The following is a 27,314-nucleotide window of genomic DNA, read 5'->3' as shown; positions in this document are numbered from 1 at the left end:
CCATGTTTCTACAGATGGAGGTGTAGATATTTCCATGTTTATACAGATGATTGAGTAGATATTTCCATGTTTATACAGACTGTGGTGCAGATATTTCCAAGTTTATGCAGATAGCGGTGCAGATATTTCCATGTTTATACAGACACCAGTGTAGATATTTGCATGTTTATACAGATAGCGGTGTAGGTATTTATATGTTTATAGAGATAGCGGTGTAGGTATTTCCATGTTTATACAGATAGTGGTGAAGGTATTTCCATGTTTATACAGAAGACTGTGTAGGTATATCCACGTTTATACAGATTGCAGTGTAGATATTTCTATGTTTACACAAATGGCGGTGCAGGTATTTCCACGTTTATACAGATGGCAGTGAAGGTATTTCTGTGTTACACAGATGGCGGTGCAGATATTTCCACGTTTATACGGATGGCAGTGAAGGTATTTCTATGTTTACACAGATGGCGGTGCAGGTATTTCCATGTTTATACAGATGGCGGTGTAGATAATTCCATCATTATGGAGATGGCAGTGTAGATATTTTCATGTTTATAGAGATGGCAGCGTAGATATTTCCAAGTTTATAGAGACAGTGGTGTAGGAATTTCCATGTTTATAGAGTTAGCGATGTAATTATTTCCATGTTTATACACATGGCTGTGTAGATATTTCCATGTGTATATAGTTGGCACTGTATATATTTCCATATTTATACAGATGGTAGTGTAGATATTTCCATATTTATACAGATTGCGCTGTAGATATTTCCATGTTTATACAGATGGCAGTGTAGATATTTCCATATTTAAACAGATAGCGGTGTAGATATTTCCATGTTTACATAGATGGCGGTGTAGATATTTCCTTGTTTATGTAGATGGCGTTGTAGATATTTCCGTGTTTGTAGAGATGGCTGTGTATATATTTCCATGTTTATAGAGATAGCGGTGTAGATATTTCCATGTTTATAGAGACAGCAGTGTAGGCATTTCCATATTTATAGAGATAGCTTTTTAGATATTTCTATGTTTATACAGATAGCGGTGTAGATATTTCCAAGTTTATACAGATAGCGGTGTTGGTATTTCCATGTTTATACAGATAGCGTTATTGATATTTTCATATATATACAGCTCGCAGTGCAGTATTTATATCTTCATAGAGATGGCAGTGTAGATATTTCCATGTTTATACTGATGGCGCTGTAGATATTTCCATGTTTATACAGACCTTGGTGTGGAAATCTCCATGTTTATACAGATAGTGGTGTAGATGTTTCCATATTTATACAGGAGGCGGTGTAGTTATTTCCATGTTTATACAGATCGCTGTGTAGATATTTCCATCTTTCTGCAGATGGCAGCGTAGATATTTCCATATTTATACAGATAGTGGTTGAGATATTTCTATGTATATAGAGAGAGCGGTGTAGATATTTCCATGTTCACACAGATAGCAGTGTATATATATCCATGTTTATAGAGATAGCGGTGTAGATATTTCCATGTTTATACAGATAACAGTGTAGATATTTCCAGGTTTACACAGATGGCGGTGTAGATATTTCCATGTGTATAGAGATGGCAGTCTTGATATTTCCATGTTTATAGAGATGGTGGTGTAGATATTTCCATGTTTATACAGATGACTGTGTAGATATTTCCATGTATATAGAGATAGCGGTGTAGATATTTCCATGTTTATAGAGACAGAGGTGTAGATATTTCGATCTTTATACAGATAGCGGTGTAGACATTTCCATGTTTATACAGATAGCAGTGTAGATATTTCCATGTTTATACAGATAGCGGTGTAGATATTTCCATGTTTATACAGATAGCGGAGTAGTCATTTCCATGTTTATGCAGATAGCGGTGTAGATATTTCCATGTCTACAGAGATGGCGGTGTAGGTATTTCCATGTTTATAGATTTAGTGTCATAGATATATCCATGTTTATACCGATAGTGGTGTAGGTATTTCCATGTTTATACAGATAGCTGTGATGGTATTTCCATGTTTATGTGGATAGCGGTGTAGATATTTCCATCTTCATACAGATGACCATGTAGATATTTCCATGTTTATACAAATGACTGTGCAGTTGTTTTCACGTTTATACAGATGCCGGAGTAGATATTTCCATGTTTATACAGATGTTGGTGTAGATATTTCCATGTTTATAGAGATGACTGTGTAGGTATTTACAGGCTTATACAGACGGCGGTGTAGATATTTCCATCTTTATAGAGTTAGCCATGTAGATATTTCCATGTTTATACAGATAGCGGTGTAGAAATTTCCCTGTTTATAGAGATAACGGTGTAGTTATTTCCATATTTATACAGATAGCTTGGTAGATATTTCCTTGTATATACAGATAGCTGTGTAGATATTTCCATGTTTATACAGATAGCAGTGCAGTTCTTTCCATGTTTATACAGATCGCGGTGTTGATATTTCCATGTTTATACAGATAGCGGTGTAGATATTTCCATGTTTATACAGGTAGCGGTGTAGATATTTCCATGTTTATAGAGATAGCGGTGTTGGTATTTCCAATTTTATTCAGATAGCGGTGTAGATATTTCCATGTTTATCCAGCTCGCGGTGTAGATATTTACATCTTTATACAGATGGCAGTGTAGTTATTTCCATGTTTATACAGATGTTGCTGTAGTTACTTCCATGTTTATGGAGATGGCAGTGTAGATATCTACATGTTTATAGAGATAGCGGTGTAGATGTTGCCAAGTTGGTACAGATGGCTGTGTAGATATTTCCATGTGTATACAGATGGCAGTGTAGGTATTTCCATGAGTACACAGACGGCAGTGTAGATATTTCCAAGTTTATACAGGTGGTGGTGTAGATATTTCCATGTTTACAGGCGACTGTGCAGATATTTCCATGTTTATACAGAGCACTGTGTAGATATTTCCATGTTTTTATAGATGGTGGTGTAGATATTTCCATGTTTATAGAGACAACGATGTAGATATTTCCATGTTTATACAGATGGCGGTGTAGATATTTCCGTGTTTATACAGATACCGGTGTAGATATTTCCATATTTATACAGATGGCAGTGTAGAGATTTCCATGTTTACACAGATAGCAGTGTAAATTTTTCCATGTTTATGCTGATGGAGTTGTAGATATTTCCAGGTTTATACAGATGACTGTGTACGTATTTCCATGTTTTTACAAATGGCGGTGTAGATATTTCCATGTTTATAGAGATGGCAGTGTGGATATTTCCATGATTATACAAATGGCGGTGTTGATATTGCCATGTTTATAGAGATGGCGGTGTAGATATTTCCATGTTTATTCAGATGGTGTAGATATTTAGATGTTTATGCAGATGGCGGTGTAGATATTTCTAAATTTAGAGAGATAGCGGTGCAGATATTTCCATATTTATACAGAAAGCGGTGTAGATATTTCCATGTTTATACAGATGACACTGTACATATTTCCAGGTTTATGCAGATGGCGGTGTAGATATTTCCATGTTTATAGAGATAGCGATGTAGTTATTTCTATATTTTTACAGATAGCGATGTAGATATTTCCATATTTATAGAGATAGCGGGGTAATTATTTCCATATTTATACATATAACGTTGTAGATATTTCCATGTTTATACAGATAACGGTGTAGGTGTTTCCATGTTTATACAGATAGTGGTGTAGATATTTCCATGTTTATAGAGATAGCGGTGTAGGTAATTCCATGTTTATAGAGATAGCGGTGTAGGTAATTCCATGTTTATAGAGATAGCAGTGTAGTTATTTCCATGTTGATACAGATGGCTGTGTAGATATTTCCATGTGTATACAGATTGCAGTGTAGTTATTTCCATGTGTACAGAAATGGCAGTCTAGTTATTTCCAAGTTTATACAGATGGTGGTATAGATATTTCCATGTTTATACAGATGACTCTGAAGATATTTCCATGTTCTTACAGATTGCGGTGTAGTTATTTCGATGTTTATAGAGACAGCGGTGTAGATATTTCCATGTTTATACAGATAGCCTTGTAGATATTTCCATATTTATACAGAAAGCGATGTAGATATTTCCATGTTTATACAGATGACGATGTAGATATTTCCACGTTTTTCAGATGGCGGTGCAGATATTTCCATGTTTAAAGAGATAGCAGTGCAGTTATTTTTATGTTTATGCAGATAGCTGTGTAGATATTTCCATGTTGATAGAGATAGCGGTGTAGTTATTTCCATATTTATGCATATAGCGGTGTAGATATTTCCATGTTTATACAGATAGCGGTGTTGATATTTCCATGTTTATACAGATAGCGGTGTAGATATTTCCATGTTTATACAGACAGGAGGGGAGATATTTCCGTGTTTCTACAGATAGCAGTGTAGATATTTCCAGGTTTATACAGATAGCGGTGTAGATATTTCCATATTTATAGAGATAGCGGGGTAGATATTTCCATCTTTGCACAGATTTCGGTGTAGAAATTTTCATCTTTACACAGGTAGCGGTGTAGTCATTTCCATGTTTATAGGGATTGCGGTGTAGATATTTCCACATTTACACAGATAACGCTGTAGCTATTTCCATATTTATAGAGATGCCTGTGTAGATGTTTCCATGTTTATGAAGATGGCGTTGTAGCCATTTCCCAGTTTATACAGATAGTGGGGAGATATTTCCATGTTTATACAGATGACTGTGTAGTTATTTCCATGTTTATACAGATGGTGGTGTACAAATTTCCATGTTAATACAGATACCAGTGTAGATATTTCCATGTATATACAGATAGCGCTGTAGATATTTCCATGTTTATACCGATAGCGGTGGAGATATTTACATGTTTATGCAAATGGCGGTGTAGATGTTTCCATGTTTATACAAATAACGGTGTAGGTATTTCCATGTTTAGAGAGATAGCGGTGTAGATATTTCCAAGTTTATACAGATGGCTGTGTAGTTATTTCCATGTGTATACAGATGGCACTGTAGATATTTCCATGTGAATACAGATGTCACTGTAGATATTTCCATGTTTATACAGATGGAGGTGTGAATGTTTACATGTTTATACACATGACTGTGTAGATATTTCCATGTTTATAGAGATGGCGGTGTAGTTATTTCCGTGTTTATATACATAGCGGTGTGAATATTTCCATGACTATACAGATACCGGTTAATCTATTTCCATGTTTATAGAGATAGCGGTGTAGATATTTCCATGTTCATTCTGATGGAGGTGTGGATATTTCCATGTTTATGCAGATGACTGTGTACATATTTCCATGTTTTTACAGATGGCGGTGTAGATATTTCCATGTTTATGCAGACTGCAGTGTGGATATTTCCATGATTATACCGATGGCGGTGCTGATATTTCCATGTTTGTACACCTGGCGGTGTAGGTATTTCCATGTTTATACAGATAGCGCTATGGCTATTTCAAAGTTTATGCAGATAACGGTGTGGCAATTTCCATACTTATGGAGATTCCTGAGTAGATATTTCCATGTTTATACAGATGGCGGTGTATGTATTTCCATGTTTATACAGATAGCGGTGTAAATATTTCCATGTTTATACAGATCACGGTGTAGATATTTCCTTGTTTATACAAGTAGCGGTGTACTTATTTCCATGTTTATACAGATAGCGGTGTAGATATTTCCATGTATATACAGATGGCTGTGTAGATATTTCCATGTTTATACAGATGGCTGTGTAGATATTTCCATGTTTATATAGATGACTTTGTAGGTATTTCCATGTTTATACAGATGGCGGTGTAGATATTTCCATGTTTATAGAGATAGATGTGTAGATATTTCCATGTTTATACAGATAGAGATATAGATATTTCCGTGTTTACACAGATTGCGGTGTAGATATTTCCATCTTTCTACAGATGGCATTGTAGATATTTCCATGTTTATACAGATGGCGGTGTAGTTATTTCCATGTTTATACAGATGGTGGTATAGATATTACCATGTTTATACAGATAGCGGTGTAGATATTTCCATGTTTATACAGATCGTGGTGAAGATATTTCCATGTTTATACAGATAGCGGTGTAGATATTTCCATGTTTATAGAGATAGCGGTGTAGGTATTTCCATGTTTATAGACATAGCGGTGTAGATATTTCCATGTTTATATAGATGGCGTTGTAGATATTTCCATGTTTATACCGATAGTGGTGTTGGTATTTCCATGTTATACAGATAGCGATGTAGATATTTCCATGTTTATACAGATGGCTGTGCAGATATTTCCATGTTTATACAGATGACTTGTAGCTATTTCCATGTTTATACAGACGGCGGTGTAGATATTTCCATGTTTATAGAGATAGCTGTGTAGATATTTCCATGTTTATACAGATCGCGGTGTAGATATTTCCATGTTTATACAGATCGCGGTGTAGATATTTCCATGCTTATGCAGATCATGGTGTAGATATTTCCATGTTTATACAGATAGCGGTGTAGATATTTCCATGTTTTTACAGATATTGGTGTAGATATTTCCATCTTTACACAGATTGCGGTGTAGATATTTACATCTTTCTACGGATGGCATTGTAGATATTTCCATGTTTATACAGATGGCGCTGTAGATATTTCCATGTTTATATTGATGGTGGTGTAGATATTACCATGTTTATACAGATAGCGGTGTAGATATTTCCATGTTTATACAGATCGTGGTGAAGGTATTTCCATGTTTATACAGATCGCGGTGTAGATATTTCCATGTTTATACAGATCGTGGTGAAGATATTTCCATGTTTATACAGATGGCGGTGTAGATATTTCCATGTTGAAAGAGAAGGCGGTGCAGATATTTCCATGTTCATTGAGATAGCGGTGTAGATATATCCATGTTCATAGAGATAGCAGTGAGGATATTTCCATGTTTATACAGATAGCAGTGTAGATATTTCCATTTTTATAGAGATAGCGGTTTTGATATTTCATATTTATACAGATAGCGGTGTAGATATTTCCATGTTGATACAGATTGTGGTGTAGATATTTCCATGTTTATACAGATAGCGGTGTAGATATTTCCACGTTTATACAGATGGCGGTGTAGATATTTCCATCTTTCTACAAATGGCAGTGTAGATATTTCCAAGTTTATAGAGATGGCGGTGTAGATATTTCCATGTTTATAGAGATTGCGGTGGAGATATGTCCATGTTTATACAGATAGCAATGGAGATATTTCCACGTTAATACAAATAGAAGTGTAGATATTTCCATGTTTATACAGATAGCGGTGTAGATATTTCCATGTTTGTGCAGATGGCTGTTCCGATATTTCCATGTTTATACAGAGTTCTCTGTAGATATTTCCATGTTTATATAGATGACAGTGTAGATATTTCCATGTGTATACAGATGGCATTGTAGATATTTCCATGTTTATACAGATGACTGTATAGGTATTTCCATGTTTGTACAGATGGCAGTCCAGATATTTCCATGTTTATAGAGATAGCGGTGTAGCTATTTCCATGTTTGTACAGATGGCGGTGTTGATATTTCCATCTATACACAGATGGCCGTGTAGATATTTCCATGTTTATACAGATGGCGGCGTAGATATTTCCTTGGACATGCAGATGGCGGTGTAGTTATTTCCATGTTTTTACAGATAGCGGTGTAGATATTTCCATGTTTACTCAGATGGTGGTGTAGATATTTCCGTGTTTATACACATAGTTGGGTAGATACTTCCAACTTTATGAAGATTGCAGTGTAGATATTTTCATGTTTATAGAGATGGCTGTGTAGATATTTCCATCTTTCTACAGATGGCAGTGTAGATATTTCCAAGTTAATACAGATGGCGGTGTAGATATTTCCATATTTATACAGATGTCTGTGTAGATATTTCCATGTGTATACAGATGGTATTGTAGCTATTTCCATGTTTATTCAGATGGTGGTGTAGATATTTCCATGTTTATTCAGATGACTGTGAAGATTTTTCCATGTTTTTACAGATGGCAGTGTAGATATTCCAATGTTTATAGAGATGTCGCTGTAGATATTTCCATGTTTATACAGATAACGGTGGAGATATTTCCATGTTTATAGAGACAGCGGTGTAGGTATTTCCATGTTTTTACAGATAGCGGTGCAGATATTTCCATGTTTATACAGATGCCTATACAGATATTTCCATATTTATACAGAGGGCTGTGTTGATATTTCTCTGTTTATACAGATGGCAGTGTAGATATTTCCATGTTCCTTCACATGACTGTGTAGGCATTTCCATGTTTATACACATGGCTTTGTAGTATTTCCATGTTTATAGAGATAGCGGTGCAGATATTTCCATGTTTATACAGATAGCGGTGTATATATTTCCATGCTCATACAGATCGTGGTGTAGATATTTCCATGTTTATACAGATACCGGTGTAGATATTTCCATGTTTATACAGACCGCAGTGTAGATATTTCCATGTTTATAGAGATAGCAGTGTAGATATTTCCATGTTTGTACAGATGGAGGTGTTGATGTTTCCATCTATACACAGATTGCCGTGTAGGTATATCCATGTGTATACAGATGGGATTGTAGATATTTCCATGCTTATAAAGATGGTGGTGTAGATATTTCCATGTTTACACAGATGACTGTATAGGTATTACCATGTTTATACAGATGGCGGTGTAGATATTTCCATGTTTATAGAGATAGGGGTGTACATATTTCCATATTTATACAGATAACGGTGTAGAAATTTCCATGTTTATACAGATATCGGTGAAAATATTTCCATGTTTATACAGATCACGGTGTAGATATTTCCATGTTTATTGAGATAGCGGTGTATATATTTCCATGTTTATACAGATAGCGGTGTAGATATTTCCATGTTTACACAGACCGCGGTGTAGTTATTTCCATCTTTATACAGATATCGGTGCAGATATTACCATGTTTGTACCGACGGCGGTGTTGATATTTCCAACTATACACAGATGACCGTGTAGATATTTCCATGTGTATACAGATGGCAGCGCAGATATTTCTATGGATATGTTGATGGCGGTGTAGATATTTCTATGTATATAGAGATAGCGTCGTAGTTATTTCCATGTTTATATAGAGAGCGATGTAGATATTTCCATGCTTATAGAGATGACTGTGTAGATATTTCCATGTTTATACAGATGGTGGTGTAGGTATTTCCATGTTTATAGAGATAGTGGTGTAGATATTTCCATGTTTATACAGATACCGGTGTAGGTATTTCCATGTTTACAGAGACAGCGGTGCAGATATTTAGATATTTTTACAGATAGCTTTGTAGATATATCTATGTTTATACAGATCGCGGTGTAGATCTTTCCATGTTTATGCAGATAGTGTTGTAGATATTTCCATGTTTATACAGATAGCTGTGTAGATATATCCATGTTTATATAGATTGTGGTGTAGATATTTCCATGTTTATACAGATAGCGGTCTAGATATTTCCATGTTTATAGAGATAGCGGTGTAGATATTTCCATGTTTATACAGACAGCGTTGTAGATATTTCCATGTTTATTCACAGAGTGGTGGAGATATTTCCATGTTTATACAGATAGCGGTGGAGATGTTTCCATGTTTCTAGAGATGGTGGTGTAGGTATTTCCAAGTTTATGCAGGTAGCGGTGTAGATATTTCCATGTTTTTAGAGATAGCGGTGTAGATATTTCCATATTTATACAGGTAGCGGTTTAGATATCTGTATGTTTATTCAAATGGTGGTGTAGGTATTTCCATGTTTATACAGATAGCGGTGTGGCTATTACCATGATTATACAGGGGGCAGTGTAGATATATCCATATTTATACAGATAGTGGAGTAGATATTTCCATGGTTATAAAGATAACGGTGAAGATATTTCCAAGTTTATAGAGATAGCGGTGGAGATATTACCATGTTCATAGAGATAGCGATGGAGATATTTCCATGTTTGTACAGATAACGATATAGATATTTCCATGTCTATGCAGATAGCGGTGTAGATATTTCCCTGTTTATAGAGATAGCCATGTAGATATTTCCATGTTTATACAGATAGCGGTTTAGACATTTCCATGTTTATAGGGATAGATGTGTGGATATTTCCATGTTTATACAGATAGCGGTGTAGACATTTCCATGTTTATAGGGATAGCGGTGTGGATATTTCCATATTTATACGGACAGCGGTGTAGATATTTCCATGTTTATACGGATAGCGGTGTAGGTATTTCCATGTTTATACAGATAGCGGTGTAGTTATTTCCGTGTTTATACAGATGACTGTGTACATATTTCCATGTTTACACAGATGGCGGTGAAGATATTTCCATGTTTATGGAGATAGAGTTGTAGATATATCCATGTTTATCCAGATAGCTGTGTAGATATTTCCATATTTATAGAGGTAGCGGTGTAGAAATTTCCATATTTGTAAAGATAGCCGTGTAGATATTTCCATGTTTATTCAGATGGTGGTGTAGATATTTCCATATTTATACAGATAGCGGTGTAGATATTTCTATGTGTATACAGATAGCAGTGTAGATATTTCCATGTATGCACAGATTGTGGTATAGATATTTCCATGTCTATACAAATAGCGGTGTAGATATTTCCATGTTTATACAGATGGCGGTGTAGATATTTCCATGTTTATAGAGATAGCGGTGTAGTTATTTCCATGTTTATATAGATAGCGGTGTAGATATTTCCATGTATATACACATGGCTTTGTAGATATTTCCAAGTTTATACAGATGGCGGTGTTGATATTTCCATGTTTATACCGATAACTTTGTAAGTATTTCCATGTTTATACAGATGGCGGTGTTGATATTTCGAAGTATATAGAGATAGCAGTGGAGATGTTTCCATGTTTATAGAGATAGCGGTGTAGGTATTTCCACGTTTATACTGATCGCAGTGTACATATTTTCATGTTTATAGAGATGGCGGTGTAGATATTTCCATGTTCATAGAGATAGCGGAGTTGATTTTTCCATGTTTATAGAGATGGCGGTGTGGATATTTCCATGTTTATACAGATAGGGGTGTAGATATTTCCATGTTTATATAGATGGCGGTGTAGATATTTCCGTGATTATACAGATAGTGGTGTGGATATTTCTATATTTATACAGATGACTGTGAAGATATTTCCATATTTATACAGATAGCGGTGTAGATATTTTCATGTTTACGCAGATAGCTGTGTAGATATTTCCATGTTTACAAAGATAGTGTTGTAGATTTTTCCATGTTTATACAGACAGCGGTATAGATATTTCCATGTTTATACAGATAGCGGTGTAGATGTTTCCATGTTTATACAGATAGCGGTGGAGATATTTCCATGTTCATACAGATCGTGGTGTAGATATTTCCATGTTTATGGAGATAGCGGTGTAGATATTTCCATATTTATACAGATAGCGGTGTAGATAATTCCATGATCATTCAGAAGGCGGTGTAGTTATTTCCATGTTTATACAGATGGTGGTGCAGATATTTCCATGTTTATACTGACAGTGGTGTAGATATTTCTATGTTTATACAGATGGTGTAGATATTTCCATGTTTATACAGATAGCGCTGTAGATATCTCCATGTTTACAGAGATGGTGGTGTAGATAATTCCATATTTGCACAGATTGCGTTGTAGATATTTCCATCTTTACACAGATAACGGTTTACATATTTCCATGTTTACACAGATAACTGTGTAGATATTTCCATGTTTACACAGATAGTGTTGTAGATATTTCCATGTTTATACAGATAGCGGTGGAGATCTTTCCATGTTTATAGAGATGGCCATGGAGATATTTCCCTCTTTATACAGATAGCGGTGAAGATATTTCCAAGTTTATACAGATAGCGGTGTAGATATTTCCATGTTTATTCAGATAGTGGTGTAGATATTTGCGTGTTTATACAGATACCGGTGTAGAAATTTCCATGTTTATACAGATCGCGGTGTAGATATTTCCATGTTTATACAGATTTTGGTGTGGATATTTCCATGTTTATACAGATCGCGGTGTAGATATTTCCATGTTTATGCAGACGGTGATGTAGTTATTTCCATGTTTATAGAGATGGTGGTGTAGATATTTCTATGTTTATAGAGATAGCGGTGTTAGATAATTCCATGTTTATAGAGATGGTGGTGTAGCTAATTCCATGTTTATAAAGATAGTGGTGTAGATATTTCCAAGTTTATTCAGATAGTGGTGTAGATATTTCCATGCTTGTAGAGATAGTGGTGTTGATATTTCCATGTTTATACACATAGCAGTGTAGACATTTCCATGTTTATTCTGCTCGCGGTGCAGGTATTTCCATGTTTATACAGATGGCAGTGTAGGTATTTCCATGTTTATGCAGATAGCGGTGTAGATATTTCCATGTTTATACAGGTAGAGGTGTAGATATTTCCATGTTTATGCACATCTCGGTGAAGATATTTCCATCTTTCTACAGACGGCAGTGTAGATATTTCTATGTTTATAGAGATGGCTGTGTAGATAATTCCATATTTATACAGACGGCGGTGTAGTTATTTCCATGTTTATGCTGATGGCGGTGTAGATATTTTCATGTTTATAGAGATTGCAGTGTACATATTTCCTAGTTATAGAGATAGCGGTGTAGATAATTCCATGTTTATAGAGATGGCGGTGTAGGTATTTCCATGTTTATAGAGATAGTGGTGTAGATATTTTCATGTTTATACAGATAGCGGTGTAGGTATTTCCATTTTTATACAGAAAGTGGTGTTGCTATTTCTATGTTTATACAGATAGCGATGTAGATATTTCCAGGTATATACAGGTCGCGGTGTAGTTATTTCCATATTTATAGAGATAGCCTTGTAGATATTTCCATGATTATACAGATAGCGGTGTAGATATTTCCATGTTTATACAGAGAGTGGTGCATATAATTCCATGTTTATGGAGATAGCGGTGTAGATGTTTCCATCTTTACAGAGATAGCGGTGTAGATATTGCCATGTTTACACAGATAGCTGTTTAGATATTTCCATGTTTACACAGATAGCGTTGTAATTATTTCCAGGTTTATACAGATAGCGGTGTAGATATTTCCATGTTTATGTAGATAGCGGTGTAGATGATTCCATGTCTATACAGATAGCGGTGAAGGTATTTCCATGTTTATACAGATCGCAGTGTAGATATTTCCATGTTTATACAGATAGCGGTGTAGATATTTCCATGTTTATACAGATAGTGTTGCAGATATTTCCATGTTTATACAGATAGCGTTGTAGATATTTCGATGTTTATAAAGATAGTAATGTAGATATTTCCATGTTTATACAGATAGCGGTGGAGATATTTCCTTGTTTATACAGATAGTGTTGCAGATATTTCCATGTTTATACAGATAGCTGTGTACAAATTTCCATGTTTACACAGATAGCGGTTTATTTATTTCCGTGTTAACACAGATAGTGTTGTAGATATTTCCATGTTTATACAGATAGCGGTGTAGATATTTCCATGTGTATACAGATCGTGGTGTAGATATTTCCATGTTTATACAGACAGCAGTGTAGATATTTTCATGTTTATAGAGATAGCAGTGTAGATATTTCCATGTTTACAGAGATAGCGGTGTAGATGTTTCCATCTTTGCACAGATTGCGGTGTAGATATTTCCATCTTTACACAGATAGCGGTGTACATATTTCCATGTTTACACAGATAGCGGTGTAGATATTTCCATGTTTACACAGATAGTGTTGTAGATATTTCCATTTTTAAAGATATAGCAGTGCAGATATTTCTATGTTTATAAAGATAGCGGTGTAGATGTTTCCATCTTTATACAGATAGCGGTGTAGATATTTCCATGTTTATACAGACGGCGGTGTAGGTATTTCCATATTTATAGAGATAGCGGTGAAGATATTTCCGTGTTCAAACAGATGACAGTGTACATATTTCCTTGTGTATACAGATGGCAGTGTAGGTATTTCCATGTTTATAGAGACGAATTTGTAGGTATTTCCATGTTTATACAGATGACAGTGTAGATATTTCCATGTTTTTACAGATGGCGGTGTAGATATTTCCATGTTTATACAGATGGCAGGGTTGGTATTTCCATGTTTGTGCAGATAATGGTGTAGATATTTCCATGTTTATACAGATAGCGGTCTAAAATATTTCCATGTTTATTCAGATGGCGGTGTAGATACTTCCATTTTTATACTGGTAGCGGTGTAATTTCCATGTTTATACAGATAGCGGTGTAGATATTTCCATGTTTTTACAGATGGCGATGTAGATATTTCCATGTTTACGCAGATAGCGGTGTGACTATTTCCATGTTTATAGAGATAGTGGTGTAGATATTTCCATATTTATACAGATAACGGTGTAGATATTTCCATGTTTATAGAGATAGCAGTGTAGATATTTCCATATTTGCACAGATAGCAGTGTAGATATTTCCATGTTTACACAGATAGCGGTGTTCATATTTCCATGTTTCCACAGATAGCGGTGTAGATATTTCCATGTTAACACAGATACTTTTGTTGATATTTCCATGTTTATACAGATTGCGGTATAGATATTTCCATGTTTATAAATACTGCGGTGCAGATATTTCCATGTTTATACAGTTAGAGGTGGAGATATTTCCATGTTTATACAGATAGCGATGTAGATATTTCCATGTTTATAGAGATAGCGGTGGATATATTTCCATTTTTTACAGATGGCGGTGTATATATTTCCATATTTATAGAGATAGCCTTGTAGATATTTCCATGATTATACAGATAGCGGTGGAGATATTTCCCTGTTTATACAGATATCGATGTAGATATTTCCATGTTTATACAGATCGCGGTGTAGGTATTTCCATGTTTATAGAGATAGTGGTGTAGATATTTCCATGTTTATAGAAATGGCTGTGTAGATATTTCCATGTGTATACAGATGGGGGTGTAGATATTTCCATGTTTATACATATAGCGGTGTAGATATTTTCATCTTTATAGATATAGCGGTAAAGATATTTCCAACTTTGCACAGACTGCGGTGTAGACATGCAAACTTTACACAGATAGCGGTGTAGATGTTTGCAAGTTTACACAGATATCTGTGTCACTATTTCCATGTGTACAGAGATAGCTTTGTAGATATTTCCATGTTTATACAGATAGCGGTGTAGTTATTTACATGTTGATACAGATGGCAGTGTAGATATTTTCTGGTTTATACAGATATTGGTGAAGGTATTTCCACGTTTATACAGATAGCGATGTAGATATTTCCACATTTATACAGATAGCGTTGTAGGTATTTCCACAATTATACAGATAGTGGTTTAGATATTTCAACGTTTATACAGATAGCGGTGTAGATATTTTCACGTTTTCCAGATAGCTGTGTAGATATTTCCCTGTTTACAAAGATAGCGTTGTAAATCTTTCCATGTTTACACAGATAGCGTTGTAGATATTTTCATGCTTACACAGATTGCGGTGTACATATTTCCAAGATATACAGATAGCTGTGTAGATATTTCCCTGTTTACAAAGATAGCGTTGTAAATATTTCCATGTTTACACAGATAGCGTTGTAGATATTTTCATGCTTACACAGATTGCGGTGTAGATATTTCCAAGTTTATACAGATAGCTGTGCAGATATTTCCATTTTTACACAGATAGCATTGTAGATATTTCATTGTATATTGAGAAAGCGGTGTAGATATTTCCATGATTATGGAGATAGCGGTGTAGATATTTCCATGTTTATACAGATAGCGGTGTAGATATTTCCATGTTTATAGAGACTGCGGTGTAGATATTTCCATCTTTGCACAGATTGCTGTCTAGATATTTCCATTTTTAAACAGATAGCTGTGTACATATTTCCAAGTTTACACAGATAGCGGTGTAGATATTTCCATGTTTATAGAGATAGCAGTGTAGATATTTCCATGTTTATACAGATGGCTCGGTAGTTATTTCCATGTGTATACAGATGGCGGTGTAGATATTTCCATGTTTATACAGATGACGCTGTAGATATTTCCATGTTTATAGAGATGAATGTGTAAATATTTCCATGTTTTTGCAGATGGCGGTGTAGATATTTCCATGTTTACAGATAGCGTTGTAGATATTACCATGTTTATAGAGATGGCTGTGTAGATATTTCCATGTTTATACAGATGGCAGTGTAGGTATTTCCATGTTTATACACATAGTGGTGTAGCTATTTCCATGTTTATGCAGATGACTGTGTAGTTATTTCCATGTTGATACACATGGCGGTGTAGATATTTCCATGTTTATAGAGATAGCCATGTAGATACTTCCGTGTTTATACAGCAACCTGTTTAGGCATTTCCATGTTTATAGAATTAGCCGTGTAGACATTTCCATGTTTATAGAGATAGGCATGTAGACGTTTCCATGTTTATACACATAGCGGTGTAGACATTTCCATGTTAATAGAGATAGCCATGTATATATTTCCATATTTATACTGATACCTGTGTAGGTATTTCCATGTTTATACAGGTAGAGGTGTAGATATTTCCATATTTATACAGGTAGAGGTGTAGATATTTCCATGTTTATGCAGATCTCGGAGTAGGTATTTCCATCTTTCAACAGATGACAGTGTAGATGTTTCTATGTTTATAGAGATGGTGGTGTAGATATTTCCATGTTTAAACAGACGGCGGTGAAGTTATTTCCATGTTTATGCTGATGGCGGTGTAGATATTTCCATGTTTATAGAGATGGCGTTTTAGATATTTCTGTGTTTATAGAGATAGCGGTGTAGATAATTCCATGTTTATAAAGATAGCGGTGTAGGTATTTCCATGTTTATACAGATAGCGGTGTAGATATTTCCATGTTTATTCAGATAGCGGTGTAGATAATTCCATGTTTATAAAGATAGCGGTGTAGGTATTTCCATGTTTATGCAATTGACTGTGTAGGTATTTCCATGTTTATACAGAGGGCGGTGTAGATATTTCCATGTTTCTTGAGATAGCCATGTAGATATCTCCATGTTTATACAGATAGCAGTGCAGATATTTCTGTGTATATACAGATAGCGTTGGAGATATTTCCATGTTTATACAGATGGCGGTATAGATATTTCCATGTTTATACAGATGACAGTGTAGATATTTCCATGTTTATACAGAAGTCTTTGTAGATATTTCCATGTTTATGCAGATGGCGGTGTAGATATTTCTACGTTTATAGGGATGGCGGTGTAGTTATTTCTATGTTTATAGAGATAGCGGTGTAAATATCTCCATGTTTATAGAGATGGTGGTGTAAGTATTTTAATGTTTATAGAGATAGCGCTGTAGATATTTCAATGTTTATACAGATAACGGTGTTGCTGTTTCCATGTTTATACAGATAGCGGTGTAGATATTTCCCTGTTTATACAGCTTGCGGTGTAGATATTTCCATCTTTATACAGATGGCAGTGTAGATATTTACATGTTTATACAGATAGCGGTGTAGATATTTCCTTGTCTATAGAGATAGCGGGGTAGTTATTTCCATCTTTATACAGATGGCGGTGTAGGTATTTCCATGTTTATACATATGGCAGTGAAGATATTTCCATGTTTATACAGATAGCGGTGTAGATACATCCATGTTTCTGAAGATGGCAGTGTAGATATTTTCATGTTTACAGAGATGTAGGTGTAGATATTTCCATGTATATAGAGATTGCAGGGTAGATATTTTCATGTTTATAGAGAAAGCGGTGTAGGTATTTCCATATTTATAGAGATAGCGGTGTAGATATTTCCATATTTATACACACAGCGGTGTAGGTATTTCCATGTTTATACAGATTGCGGTGTAGATATTTCCATGTTTCTACAGATGGTGGTGAAGATATTTCCTCGTTTATACAGACAGCGGTGTAGATATTTGCATGTTTATACAGGTAGCGGTGTAGATATTTTCATGTTTAGAGATATAGCGGTGTAGATATTTCCACCTTTGCACAGATTGCCGTGTAGATATTTCCATGTTTACGCAGATAGCTGTGTAAATATTTCCAAGTTTACACAGATAGCTGTGTAGATATTTAAATGTTTACACACATAGCGTGGTAGATATTTCCATGTTTATACAGATTGCGGTGTAGATATGTCCATGATTATACAGATAGCGGTGTAGATATTTTCATGTTTATACAGATAGCGGTGGAGATATTTCCATGTTTATAGAGACTGCGGTATAGATATTTCCTTGTTTATACAGATAGTGGTGAAGATATTTCCATGTTTACAGAGATAGCGGTTAGATATTTCCATCTTTGCACAGATTGCCGTGTAGATATTTCCATTTTTACACAGATAGCTGGGTAGATATTTCCAAGTTTACACAGATAGCTGTGTAGATATTTCCATGTTTTCACAGATAGCATTGTATATATTTCCATGTTTATACAGATAGCAGTGTAGACATTTCCATGTTTACACAGATAGCGGTGTAGATATTTCCATGTTTATACAGATAGCGGTGGAGATATTTCCCAGTTTATACAGATAGCGATGTAGATATTTCTATGTTTATACAGATAGCGGTGTAGATATTTCCACGTTTATACAGATGGCGGTGTAGATATTTCCATCTTTCTACAAATGGCAGTGTAGATATTTCCATGTTAATACAGATGGCGCTGTAGATATTTCCATGTTTATACAGATGGCAGTGTAGATATTTCCATGTTTCTTGAGATAGCCGTGTAGATATTTCCATGTTTACAGAGATAGCGTTGTAGATATTTCCATCTTTGCACAGATTGCGGTGTATGTATTGTCAAATTTACACAGGTAGCATTGTAAATATTTCCAAGTTTACACAGATAGCTGTGTAGATATTTCCGTGTTTACAGAGATAGCTGTGTAGATATTTCCATGTTTTCAGAGATAGCATTGTAGATATTTCCATATTTATACAGATTGCGGTGTAGTTATTTCCATGTTGATAGAGATAGCGGTGTAGATATTTCCATGTTTATACAGGTAGTGGTGTAGAAATTCCCATGTATATACAGATCGCTTTGTAGACATTTCCATCTTTCTACAGATGTCAGTATAGTTATTTCCAAGTTTATACAGATGGCAGTGTAGATATTTCCATTTTATACAGATGTCTGTGTAGATATTTCCATGTTAATGCAGATGGTGGTGTAGATTTTTCCATGTTTATACAGATGGCGGTGTAGACATTTCCATGTTTATACAGATGGCAGTGAAGATATTTCCATATTTATACAGATAGTGGTGTAGATATTTCCATGTTTATACAGACGGCGGTGTAGACACATCCATGTTTCTGAAGATGGCGGTGTAGATATATTCATGTTTATAGAGATGGCGGTGTAGATATTTCCATGTATATAGAGATTGCAGTGTAGATATTTCCATGTTTATAGAGAAATCGGTGTTGTTATTTCCATGTTTATAGAGATAGCGGTGTGGATATTTCCATATTTATACAGATAGCGGTGTAGGTATTTCCATGTTTATATAGACAGCGGTGTAGATATTTCCATGTTTATACAGATGGCAGTGAAGATATTTCCATCTTTATACAGATGGCAGTGTAGATATTTCCATGTTTATACAGATGGGTGTGTAGATATTTCCTTGTCAATGGAGATGGCAGTGTAGGTATTTCCATGTTTATACAGATGGCGGTGTAGATATTTCCTTGTCAATGGAGATAGCGGTGTAGTTATTTCCATATTTATACAGATTGCGGTGTAGATATTTCCATCTTTATTCAGACGGCGGTGTAGATATTTTAATGTTTATACAGATGGCAGTGAAGATATTTCCATGTTTATACAGATAGTGGTGTAGTTATTTCCATGTTCATACAGATAGCGGTGTAGATACATCCATGTTTCTGAAGATGGCGGTGTAGATATTTTCATGTTTATAGAGATGCAGGTGTAGATATTTCCATGTATATAGAGATAGCAGTGTAGATATTTTCATGTTTATAGTGAAAGCGGTGTAGGTTTTTCCATTTTTATAGAGATAGCGGTGTAGATATTTCCATATTTATACAGATATCGCTGTAGGTATTTCCATGTTTATACAGATAGCGTTGTAGATATTTCCATGTTTCTACAGATGGCGGTGTATTTCCTTGTTCATACAGACAGCGGTGTTGATATTTCCATTTTTATACAGATAGCGGTGTAGATATTTCCACGTTTATAGAGAAGGCGTTGTATGTATTTCCATGTTTATAGAGATAGCGTTGTAGATGTTTCCATGTTTATACAACTCGCAGTACAGATATTTCCATCTTTCTACAGATGGCAGTGAAGAATTTTCCAAGTTTATACAGATAGTGGTGTAGATATTTCCATGTTTATACAGATGGCGCTGTAGATACTGCCATGTTTCTGAAGATGTCGGTGTAGACATTTCCATGTTTATACAGATGGCGGTGTAGATAATTCCATGTTTATAGAGATTGAGATGTAGATATTTCCATGGTTATAGAGAAAGCGGTGTTGGTGTTTCCATGTTTATAGAGATAGCGGTATAGATATTTCCATATTTCTACAGATAGCGGTGTAGGTATTTCCATGTTTATACAGATGGCGGTGTAGATATTTCCATGTTTCTATAGCTGGCAGTTTAGACATTTCCCTGTTTATACAGAGAGTGGTGTAGATATTTCCATGTTTATACAGATAGCGGTGTAGATATTTCCATGTTTTCAGAGAAAGAGGTGTAGATATTTCCCTCTTTGCACAGATTGCCGTGTAGATATTTCCATTTTTACACAGATACCTGTGTAGATATTTGCAAGTTGACACAGATAGCTGTGTAGGTATTTCAAAGTTTACACAGATAGCGTTGTAGATATTTCCATGTTTATACAGATAGCGGTGTAGATATTTCCATGTTTATACAGATAGCGGCGCAGATATTTCCATGTTTATACAGATAGCGGTGCAGATATTTCCCTGTTTATAGAGATAGCGAGGTAGATATTTCCATGTTTATACAGATAACGGTGTAGATATTTCCATGTATATACACATGGCTGTGTAGATATTTCCATGTTTATACAGATGGCGGTGTAGATATTTCCATGTTTATACAGATAACTTTGTAAGTATTTCCATGTTTATACAGATGGCGGTGTAGATATTTCGATGTTTATAGAGATAGCAGTGGAGATATTTCCATGCTTATACAAATAGCGTTGTAGTTATTTCCATGTTTATATAGATAGCGGTGTAGAAATTTCCATGTATATACACATGGCTGTGTAGATATTTCCATGTTTATACAGATGGCGGTGTAGATATTTCCATGTTTATACAGATAACTTTGTAAGTATTTCCATGTTTATAGAGATGGCGGTGTAGATATTTCCAAGTTCATAGAGATAGTGGTGTTGATTTTTCCATGTTTATAGAGATAGCTGTGTGGATATTTCCATGTTTATACAGATAAGGGGTGTAGATATTTCCATGTTTATAGAGATGGCGGTATAGATATTTCCATGTTTATAGAGATCACGATGTAGATATTTCCATGTTTATACAGATCGCGGTCTGGATATTTCCAAGTTTATACAGATCGTGGTGTAGATATTTCCATCTTTATACAGGTCGCGGTGTTGATATTACCATGTTTATAGGGACAGCGGTGCAAATATTTCCATATTTATACAGATAGCGGTGTAGTTATTAACATGTTTATTCAGATAGCGGTGTAGATATTTCCATGTATAAACAGATGACTGTGTATATATTTCCATGTTTAAACAGATGGCGGTGTAGATATTTCCTTGTTTATACAAATAGAGTTGTAGTTATTTCCATGTTTATACAGATAGCGGTGTAGATATTTCCATGTATCTGCAGATGGCTGTGTAGACATTTCCATGTTTATACAGATGGCTGTGTAGATATTTCCATGTTTATAGAGATGACTTTGTAGGTACTTCCATGTTTATACAGATGGCGGTGAATGTATTTCCATGTTTATAGAGATAGCTGTGTAGGTATTTCCATGTTTTTACAGATAGCGGTGTAGATATTTCCATGTTTATACAGATCACGGTGTAGATATTTCCATGTTTATACAGACAGCAGTGGAGATATTTCCATGTGTATACACATAGCGGTGTACATATTTCCATGTTTATAGAGACAGCGGTGTAGGTATTTCCATGTTTATACAGTTAGCGGTGCAGACATTTCCATGTTTATGCACATAGCGGTGTAGATATTTCCATGTTTATATAGATGGCATTGTAGATATTTCCATGTTTATACCGATAGCGGTGTTGGTATTTCCACATTTATAGAGATAGCGATGTAGATATTTCCATGTTTATACAGATGCCTACGCAGATATCTCCATATTTATACAGAGGGCTGTGTAGATATTTCTATGTTTATACAGATGGCAGTGTAGATATTTCCATGTTCCTACACATGACTGTGTAGATATTTCCATGTTTATACAGATGGCTTTTTAGATATTTCCATGTCTATAGAGATAGCGGTGCAGATATTTCCATGTTTATACAGATAGAGGTGTATACATTTCCATGTTTATACAGATCGTGGTGTAGATATTTCCATGTTTATACAGATACCGGTGTAGATATTTCCATGTTTATACAGACCGCAGTGTAGATATTTCCATGTTTATAGAGATGGCAGTGTAGATATTATCAAGTTTGTACAAATGGCGGTGTTGATGTTTCCATCTATACACAGATTGCCGTGTACGTATTTCCATGTGTATACAGATGGCATTGTAGATATTTCCATGTTTATACAGATGGTGGTGTAGATATTTCCATGTTTACACAGATGACTGTATAGGTATTTCCATGTTTATACAGATGGCGGTGTAGATATTTCCAAGTTTATAGAGATAGCGGTGTAGATATTTCCATATTTATACAGACAACGGTGTAGAAATTTCCATGTTTATACAGATAGCGGTGTAAATATTTCCATGTTTATACAGATCACGGTGTAGATATTTCCATGTTTATAGAGATAGCGGTGTAGATATTTCCATGTTTATACAGATAGCGGTTTAGATATTTCCATGTTTATACAGACCGTGGTGTATATATTTCCATGTTTATACAGATAGCGGTGCAGATATTTCAATGTTTGTACAGATGGCGTTGTTGATATTTCCATCTATACACAGATGACCGTGTAGATATTTCCATGTTTATACAGATGGCGGCACAGATATCTCCATGTATATGTAGATGGCGGTGTAGATATTTCCATGTTTACACAGATAGCAGTGTAGTTATTTCCATGTTTATATAGATAGCGGTGTAGATATTTCCATGTATATACACATGGCTGTGTAGATATTTCCATGTTAATACAGATGGCGGTGTAGATATTTCCATGTTTATACCGATAACTTTGTAAGTATTTCCATGTTTATACAGATGGCGGTGTAGATATTTCGATGTTTATAGAGATAGCTGTGTAGATATTTCCCTGTTTATACAGATAGCGGTGTAGATATTGCCATGTTATACCGATCGCGGTGTAGATATTTCCATGTTTATACTGATCGCGGTGTAGATATTTCCATGTTCCTACACATGACTGTGTTGGTATTTCCATGTTTATACAGATGGCATTGTAGATATTTCCATATTTATAGAGATAGCGTTGTAGATATTTCCATGTTTATACAAAGCGGTGTAAATATTTCCGTGTTTATACAGATCGTGGTGTAGATATTTCCATGTTTATACAGATACCGGTGTAGAAATTTCCATGTTTATACAGACCGCAGTGTAGATATTTCCATGTTTATACAGATAGCGGTGTAGATATTTCCACGTTTATACTGATCACGGTGTAGATATTTCCATGTTTATAGAGATGGCAGTGTAGATATTTCCATGTTGATAGAGATAGCGGTGTTGATTTTTCCATGTTGATAGAGATTGCGGTGTAGATATTTCCATGTTTATACAGATCACGGTGTAGATATTTCCTTGTTTATACAAATAGCGCTGTACTTATTTCCATGTTTATACAGATAGCGGTGTAGATATTTCCATGTATATACAGATGGCTGTGTAGATATTTCCATGTTTATACAGATGGCTGTGTAGGTATTTCCACGTTTATAAAGATGACTTTGTAGCTATTTCCATGTTTATACAGATGGCGGTGTAGATATTTCTATGTTTATAGAGATAGCTGGCTAGATAGTTCCACGTTTATACAGATAGCGTTGTAGATATTTCCATATATATACAGATCGCGGTGTAGATGTTTCCATGTTTATACAGATTGCGGTGAAGATATTTCCATGTTTATACAGATAGCGGAGTAGATATTTCCATGTTTTTACAGATATCGGTGTAGATATTTCCATGTTTACACAGATTGCGGTGCAGATATTTCCATCTTTCTACAGATGGCATTGTAGATATTTCCATGTTTATACAGATGGCGGTGTAGATATTTCCATGTCTATATAGATGGTGGTGTAGATATTACCATGTTTATACAGATAGCGGTGTAGATATTTCCATGTTTATACAGATCGTGGTGAAGACATTTCCAAGTTTATACAGATCGCGGTGTAGATATTTCCATGTTTATACAGATCACGGTGTAGATATTTCCATGTTTATACAGATAGCGGGGTAGATATTTCCATGTTTATAGAGATAGCGGTGTAGATATTTCCATGTTTATAGAGATAGCGGTGTAGGTATTTCCATGTTTATAGACATAGCGGTGTAGATATTTCCATGTTTATATAGATGGCGTTGTAGATATTTTCATGTTTATACCGATAGCGGTGTTGGTATTTCCACGTTTATACAGATAGCGATGTCGATATTTCCATGTTTATACAGCTCGCGGTGCAGATATTTATATCTTTATACATATGGCATTGCAGATATTTCCTTATTCACACAGATGGCGGTGTAGATGTTTCCATGTTTATACAGATGGCGAAGTAGTTAGTTCTATGTTTATGGAGATGGCAGTGTAGATATTTTCATGTTTATAGAGATGGGGGTGTAGATATTTCCATGTTTATAGAGATAGCAGTGTAGATATTGACATGTTTATACAGATGACTGTGTAGATATTTCCATGTGTATACAGATGGCATTGTAGATATTTCCATGTTTATAGAGATGTCGGTGTAGATATTTCCATGTTTATAGAGATAGCAGTGTAGATATTGACATGTTTATACAGATGACTTTGTAGATATTTCCATGTGTATACAGATGGCATTGTAGATATTTCCATGTTTATACAGATGACTGTGTAGGTATTTCCATGTTTTTTCAGATGGCAGTGCAGATATTTCCATGTTTATAGAGATAGCGATGTAGATATTTCCATGTTTGTACAGGGGGCTGTGTTGATATTACCATCTGTACATAGAAGGCCGTGTAGATAATTCCATGTTTATACAGATGGCGGCATAGATATTTCCATGGACATGCAGATGGCGGTGTAGATATTTCCATGTTTATACAGATAGCGGTGTAGGTATTTCCATGTTTACACAGATGGTGGTGTAGATATTTCCGTGTTTATAGAGATGGCGGTGTAGATATTTCCATATTTATAGAGATGGCGGTGTACATATTTCCATCTTTCTACAGATGGCAGTGTAGATATTTCCATGTTTATACAGATGGCCGTGAAGATATTTCCATATTTATACAGATTTCTGTGTAGATATTTCCATGTGTATACAGATGGTATTGTAGGTATTTGCATGTATATACAGATGGTGGTGTAGATATTTACATGTTTATACAGATGGCTGTGTAGATACTTCCATGTGTATACAGATGGCATTGTAGATATTTCCATGTTTATACAGATGACTGTAGAGTTATTTCCATGTTTTTACAGATGGCAGTGCAGATATTTCCATGTTTATACAGATAGCGGTGTAGATATTTCCATGTATAAACAGATGTCTGTGTAGATATTTCCATGTTTAAACAGATGGTGGTGTAGATATTTCCTTCTTTATGCAAATAGCGGTGTATTTATTTCCATGTTTATACAGATAGTTGTGTAGATTTTTCCATGTATATACTGACGGCTATGTAGATATTTCCATGTTTATACAGATGGCTGTGTAGATATTTCCATGTTTATACAGATGACTTTGTATGTATTTCCATGTTTATACAAATTTAGGTGTAGATATTTCCATGTTTATAGAGATAGCTGTGTAGATATTTCCATGTTTATACAGATAGCAGTGTAGATATTGCCATGTTATACAGATCACGGTGTAGATATTTCCATGTTTACAGATCGCGGTGTAGATATTTCCATGTTCGAACACTTGACTGTGTTGGTATTTCCATGTTTATACAGAAGGCTTTGTAGATATTTCCATATTTATAGAGATAGCGGTGTAGATATTTCCATGTATATACAGATAGCAGAGTAAATATTTCCATGTTTATACAGATCGTGCTGTAGATATTTCCATGTTTATACAGCTCGCCGTGTAGATATTTCCATCTTTATACAGATGGCAGCGTAGATATTTCCATGATAATACAGATAGTGGTGTAGATATTTCCATGTCTATAGAGATAGCGGTGTAGGTATTTCCATATTTAGTCAGATTGCAGTGCAGATATTTCCATCTTTATACAGATGGCGGTGTAGGTATTTCCATGTTTATACAGATAGCAGAGAAGATATTTCCATGTTAATACCGATATTGGTGTAGATATTTCCATGTTTATACAGATGGCGGTGTAGATACATCCATGTTTCTGAAGATGGCGGTGTAGATATTTTCATGTTTATAGAGATGGCGGTGTAGATATTTCCATGTATATAGAGATTGCAGTGTAGATATTTCCATGTTTATAGAGAAATCATTGTAGGTATTTCCATGTTTAGAGAGATAGCGGTGTGGATATTTCCATATTTATACAGATAGCGGTGTAGTTTTTTTCATGTTTATACAGATGGCGGTGTAGATATTTCCTTGTTTATACAGATATCGGTGTAGATATTTCCAGGTGTATACAGAGAGCGGTGTAGATATTTCCACGTTTTACAGATAGTGTTGTAGATATTTCCATCTTTATAAAGATAGCGGTGCAGATATTTCCATGTTTACTCAAATAGCCGTGTAGATATTTCTATGTTTACACAGATAGAGTT

This window comes from Pan troglodytes, chromosome 10, assembly GCF_028858775.2.
Source record: "Pan troglodytes isolate AG18354 chromosome 10, NHGRI_mPanTro3-v2.0_pri, whole genome shotgun sequence".
Lineage (NCBI taxonomy): Eukaryota > Metazoa > Chordata > Mammalia > Primates > Hominidae > Pan > Pan troglodytes.
The sequence above is the reverse complement of the archived record's forward strand: the minus strand, read 5'-3'. Positions refer to the sequence as shown.